Genomic DNA, 6,382 nt, shown 5'->3' with positions numbered 1-6,382 from the left:
ACAAGCTAACTCAAGCTAACTCAAGCTAACTCAAGCTAACTCAAGCTAACTCAAGCTAGTTCAAGCTAACTTAATGAAGTTAACCCAAGCTAACTTGGGTTAATGAAGTCAAACTCAAGCTAACCCGAGCTAACTCAAGCTAACTCAAGCTAATTCAAGCTAACTCAAGCTAACTCAAGCTAATTCAAGCTAACTCAAGCTAATTCAAGCTAACTCAAGCTAGCTCAAGCTAACTCAAGCTAACCCAAGCTAACTTAAGCTAGCTTAAGCTAATTAAAGCTAATTAGCTAACTCAAGCTAACCCAAGCTAACTTAAGCTAGGCTCTAGCTGGCTGCCACTGTTAGGCCATTTGGGAGCGCTTTTCTCGCCACTCTGATTGGCTGCCACTGTTAGGCCATTTGGGAGCGCTTTTCTCGCACTCTGATTGGCTGCCACTGTTAGGCCATTTGGGAGCGCTTTTCTCGCACTCTGATTGGCTGCCACTGTTAGGCCATTTGGGAGCGCTTTTCTCGCACTCTGATTGGCTGCCACTGTTAGGCCATTTGGGAGCGCTTTTCTCGCACTCTGATTGGCTGCCCACTGTTAGGCCATTTGGGAGCCGCTTTTCTCGCACTCTGAATTGGCTGCCACTGTAGGCCATTTGGGAGCGCTTTTCTCGCACTCTGATTGGCTGCCACTGTTAGGCCATTTGGGAGCGCTTTTCTCGCACTCTGATTGGCTGCCACTGTTAGGCCATTTGGGAGCGCTTTTCTCGCACTCTGATTGGCTGCCACTGTTAGGCCATTTGGGAGCGCTTTTCTCGCACTCTGATTGGCTGCCACTGTTAGGCCATTTGGGAGCGCTTTTCTCGCACTCTGATTGGCTGCCACTGTTTAGGCATTTGGGAGCGCTTTTCTCGCACTCTGATTGGCTGCCACTGTTAGGCCATTTGGGAGCGCTTTTCTCGCACTCTGATTGGCTGCCACTGTTAGGCCATTTGGGAGCGCTTTTCTCGCACTCTGATTGGCTGCCACTGTTAGGCCATTTGGGAGCGCTTTTCTCGCACTCTGATTGGCTGCCACTGTTAGGCCATTTGGGAGCGCTTTTCTCGCACTCTGATTGGCTGCCACTGTTAGGCCATTTGGGAGCGCTTTTCTCGCACTCTGATTGGCTGCCACTGTTAGGCCATTTGGGAGCGCTTTTCTCGCACTCTGATTGGCTGCCACTGTTAGGCCATTTGGGAGCGCTTTTCTCGCACTCTGATTGGCTGCCACTGTTAGGCCATTTGGGAGCGCTTTTCTCGCACTCTGATTGGCTGCCACTGTTAGGCCATTTGGGAGCGCTTTTCTCGCACTCTGATTGGCTGCACTGTTAGGCCATTTGGGAGCGCTTTTCTCGCACTCTGATTGGCTGCCACTGTTAGGCCATTTGGGAGCGCTTTTCTCGCACTCTGATTGGCTGCCCAGTGTTAGGCCATTTGGGAGCGCTTTTCTCGCACTCTGATTGGCTGCCAGTGTTAGGCCATTTGGGAGCGCTTTTCTCGCACTCTGATTGGCTGCCAGTGTTAGGCCATTTGGGAGCGCATAGATGACGAGGCAACACTTTCAGACAGCAAAGCGATGCTTCAGCTTACTTCAGCTAATTTAGAACACAACCGAACATTTGTAGCAAGACACCGCACAACCTTGGCTGCTTGGTTGCCTGAGCACAAGTTCAAGTTCTTTCCCAGTGCCGTAACACGACACTGGAATTTTCACCAAATGTCAACCACCGTTTGCGTACACTCCGAATTATGTTACGGTGCTTATTGGCTAGAGAAGAACTCAAAAGTATGAGTTGATTGCAAGGCAGTAGACATGGTTTCGCACAGCATAGATCAACATAGAATAAAACTCTCTGCAGAATTTTGATCTTCCTTCTTCCTAACTCAAATGAGTAGCGAGGTCCATATCATGCACCACCGAGAGACTATCTTCTAGTCTATCTATACCACCAGCCCGAAGGCTAGCAATATTTATATCATGCACCACCGAGAGACTATCTTCTAGTCTATCTATATCACCAGCCCGAAGGCTAGCAATATTTACATCATGCACACCGAGAGACTATCTTCTAGTCTATTATATCACCAGCCCGAAGGCTAGCAATATTTATATCATGCACCACCGAGAGGACTATCTTCTAGTCTATCTATATCACCAGCCGGAAGGCTAGCAATATTTATATCATGCACCACCGAGAGACATCTTCTAGTCTATCTATATCACCAACCCGAAAGGCTAGCAATATTTATATCATGCACCACCGAGAGACTATCTTCTAGTCTATCTATATCACCAGCCCGAAGGCTAGCAATATTTATATCATGCACCACCGAGAGACTATCTTCTAGTCTATCTATATCACCAACCCGAAGGCTAGCAATATTTATATCATGCACCACCGAGAGACTATCTTCTAGTCTATCTATATCACCAACCCGAAGGCTAGCAATATCTATATCATGCACCACCGTTTAGCATCTCCAACCCAGAGGGCGGAGACACTAGGGGATTTGGGTAAGGACACCCAACCCCCACCTGCGGACAATGCCTCAGCACCTCGTAGCGTAAGCCACTCGGTTACTTACAGCATGCCCAGCATACCCATCATCTATGGGGGGTCGACTTACTATCTGAACACCATTTGCCGTACGCTCCGAAGTATGTACGGTGCTTGTTGGCTAGTGAAGAACTCAAAAGTATGAGTTGATTGCAAGGTGCAGATAGAGTCATAATCTATGCTCACACAGTATGGGTCCTGACTTAGAGGCGTTCAGTCATAATCCAACAAGCGTAGCTTCACACCCGACTTTTCAGTCAGACGTTGACACCAGAGGCTTGAACACACGGTTCCTCTCGTACTAAGTGTGATTACTGTAGCATAGATCAAATATAGAAGTCATAGACCTCTATTTAGTTTCAATTCATCAACAGGGTAAAAACTAACCTGTCTCACGACGGTCTAAACCAGCTCACGTTCCCTGTTAGTGGGTGAACAATCCAACACTTTGCGAATTCTGCTTCGCAATGATAGGAAGAGCCGACATCGAAGGATCAAAAAGCGACGTCGCTATGAACGCTTGGCCGCCACAGCCAGTTATCCCTGTGGTAACTTTTCTGACACCTCTTGTTTAAAGTCTTTAAGGCCATTAGTAAAAGGATCGATAGGCCATCTTTCCGCAGTCTGTAATCATACTGAAAATCTAGTTCAAGCTGACATTTGCCTTTTTGCTCTACGTGAGGTTTCTGTCCCCACTGAGTCAGCCTTAGGACACCTGCGTTATCATTTTACAGATGTACCGCCCCAGTCAAACTCCCAACCTGACCCTGTCTCCAGGTGGGTTCAATCTAACTACTCCGATGCCAGGCATGGTGCAGTTTTGCGATTTTTCGCTTTAATTAGGCCATTTTATTCAAATGTGCCTTTACTTTTTGACTGGATTAGTAAAGTGACACCGAAAGTAGTGGTATTTCACTGACGAAAACCGAAGTTTTCTCCCACTTATTTCTACACCTTTCGAGCCACTTCACAAAGTCAGACTAGAGTCAAGCTCAACAGGGTCTTTCTTTCCCCACTGATTTAGCTTTGCCCGTTCCCAAAGCTGTGGTTTCGCTGGATAGTAGATAGGGACAGTAGGAATCTCGTTAATCCATTCATGCGCGTCACTAATTAGATGACGAGGCATTTGGCTACCTTAAGAGAGTCATAGTTACTCCCGCCGTTTACCCGCGCTTATTTGAATTTCTTCACTTTGACATTCAGAGCACTGGGCAGAAATCACATGCGTCAACACCGTTTCACCAGCCATCGCAATGCTTTGTTTTAATTAAACAGTCGGATTCCCTTGTCCGAACCAGTTCAGAGTTCGAGTGTTTTTTTGTGCAACAGAATAGACCTAAAGCATATCAGCTAGCAGTCAAACCAAACGCCAACAACCCGAAGGCCATCGCACGCTTTAGCAGACCGAAGCGTCAACTAAAGGGCTTGTTACACCCACTCCTCAGAGCAATCCTTCTTCCGAAGGTACGGATCTATTTTGCCGACTTCCCTTATCTACACTGTTCCAAGACCAGAGGCTTTTCACCTTGGGGACCTGATGCGGTAATCGGTACGATTCACTCTCCTGACATCTGCTAAGCAACTTTTATGTGCCACCAGGACAATTGGGGACACAGCAAATGCTGCTGTGCTCTTGCACGCTTCGAGCCTTATCTCTGATTGAATCAATTCCAAGGACTCTACAACGTGTTATAAAGAAAAGATAACTCTTCCCAGGTCCCAATGACAAAGTTCGACCTCAATGACGTTGCCGTCTCAATGCCAGGAGAGTAAGTTCGGGAATTTTAACCCGATGCTCTTTCGAGACTCAGCAGTTTTCAAGAAACCACTATTCAAGACTTTGGCATTAGCCTGTCTTTTAGAATCGACTAACTCATGTGCAAACGCTGTTCACATGAAAGCCTTTCCCGCTTCAGTCCTCAAAGTTCTCATTTGAGTACTTGCTACTTCCACCAAGATCTGCTCCATTGATCGCTTCGCGCATACACTTGCGTGCATACTTTAGCGCAATCAATGTGTCCTCCTACACATGAATATCATTTTTGAGCTGGTGAGGCTCTTTTTCTCTAATCTAACTTGCGTTAGATATTGATATTCATGGTTGGGTATAGGCCACGAGCTCTAGTGCCATCCATTTTCAGGGCTGATTGATTCGGCAGGTGAGTTGTTACACACTCCTTAGCGGATTTCAACTTCCATGACCACCGTCCTGCTGTCAGTATCAATCAACACCTTTTGTGGTGACTCATGAGCAAGTAGTTAGGCGCCTTAACCCAACTTTTGGTTCATCCCACATCGCCGGTTCTGCTTACCAAAAGCGGCCACAAAAAGCTTGCATTCATAGTCCAAGTGCAATTAAGTCACAAGGACATCTCACCGATTTATAGTTTGAGAATAGGTGAAGGAAAAATTTTCCCCCATTCCTCTAATCATTCGCTTTAACCGATGAAATTGCTTTGCGAAGATTTTTCAATCTTGCTCAAGCTTTTGCTATCCTGAGGGAACTTCGGAGGAAACCAGCTACTAGATGGTTCGATTAGTCTTTCGCCCCTATGCTCAGGTCAGACGATCGATTTGCACGTCAGAACCGCTTCGGGCTTCCACCATGGTTTCCCGTGGCTTCGCCCTGCCCAAGCATAGATCACCATCTTTCGGGTCGTGTGCTACTTGCTCTGGATCAGTCATGCAATAAGAGCAAAACCGTCCGTGGTTGCGGGACACCGAATCGGCGCCCTCACCACACAAAGTAGTGCAATTCATAAAAATTACACTGTTCACTTTCATTTCGCGTGTGCGCTTTCAATGAGCGACAACACTTGCAAGCAACTCACACTCCTTGGTCCGTGTTTCAAGACGGGCTGTAGAGAGCATTGAATAGGAAGTTGAGGTCAGACAGGCAATCAAGATCAATTTATCTCATTTTGTTTAGAATCAACAAGAAGAATTCCGAGGAAAACTTCTGCTCGATTCATTAACAAGATTTGCCAAAAGACGACAACTACACTACTCGGTAGCCGAGAATATAATATCAAGGCATTGAGTATGGTAACGCTCACTCCAGTTCCCCCTTCAACAGTTTCACGTACTTTTCACTCTCTCTTCAGAGTGCTTTTCAACTTTCCCTCACGGTACTTGTTTACTATCGGTCTCGCTTTATAATTAGCTTTTGGAGAGACATATCTCCAGCTTCGAGTTGCACTTTCAGTTGCACTTTCAAACAACTCTACTCATAGGAATGAGCCATTATGACTGGTATCGAAAATGACCTTTACAGGATTTTCACCTTCTTTGATGCTACTTTCCAGTAGACATCAGGACAAATTCACCAGTCTAGCATCAAACCATACCGGACACCGAGAAATGTTGCCATTTCTCTTCCCGATGAGCTTTTCCCTGTTCATTCGCCATTACTAAGGGATTCTCAGTTGATTTCTTTTCCTCCCCTTACTGATATGCTTAAGTTAAGGGGGTTCTCTCGCCCAATTCAGGTTATGTAGTTGATTGTCTCTTAATTGGTTCACTGACCAATATGAGACAGAAACCGATTCAGCAGTTTTGTTCGCTACTACTATCAAACACAGGTCGAAGTTTCCATTCAGTCATTAATTCCAACTTTCAAATGTTGTTGTTTCAGCTTTCGCTTACTAGAAGCAACATAATACTCGCTGCAATACAGACCTCGGGAAACCCTCACCGTGAATAAGGTTCACTCACATATTTCACTACATTTTGCGTGGGATTGGAGATGAGGCTACTCGTTCTTGCTCAGTACTAGGCTGAAAATTAACGAAACTTCGTTAC

The 6,382-nt window shown here is 46.0% G+C and overlaps 1 non-coding gene across 1 annotated transcript; it reads right to left on the bottom strand.

Moving 5' to 3' along the window:
• Positions 1-2,553: 2,553 nt before the first annotated feature.
• On the bottom strand, positions 2,554-6,074 carry LOC142355134 (large subunit ribosomal RNA). Its single transcript, XR_012761167.1, has one exon. It is a non-coding gene; the product is annotated as a large subunit ribosomal RNA (ribosomal RNA).
• Positions 6,075-6,382: the final 308 nt, after the last annotated feature.

The sequence above is a fragment of the Convolutriloba macropyga genome, unplaced genomic scaffold (genome assembly GCF_964194025.1).
Source record: "Convolutriloba macropyga unplaced genomic scaffold, txConMacr16.3 SCAFFOLD_2862, whole genome shotgun sequence".
NCBI classification, from domain to species: Eukaryota; Metazoa; Xenacoelomorpha; order Acoela; family Convolutidae; genus Convolutriloba; species Convolutriloba macropyga.
Note: the sequence above shows the minus strand (reverse complement) of the source record. Positions and strands in the feature narration are given on the sequence as shown.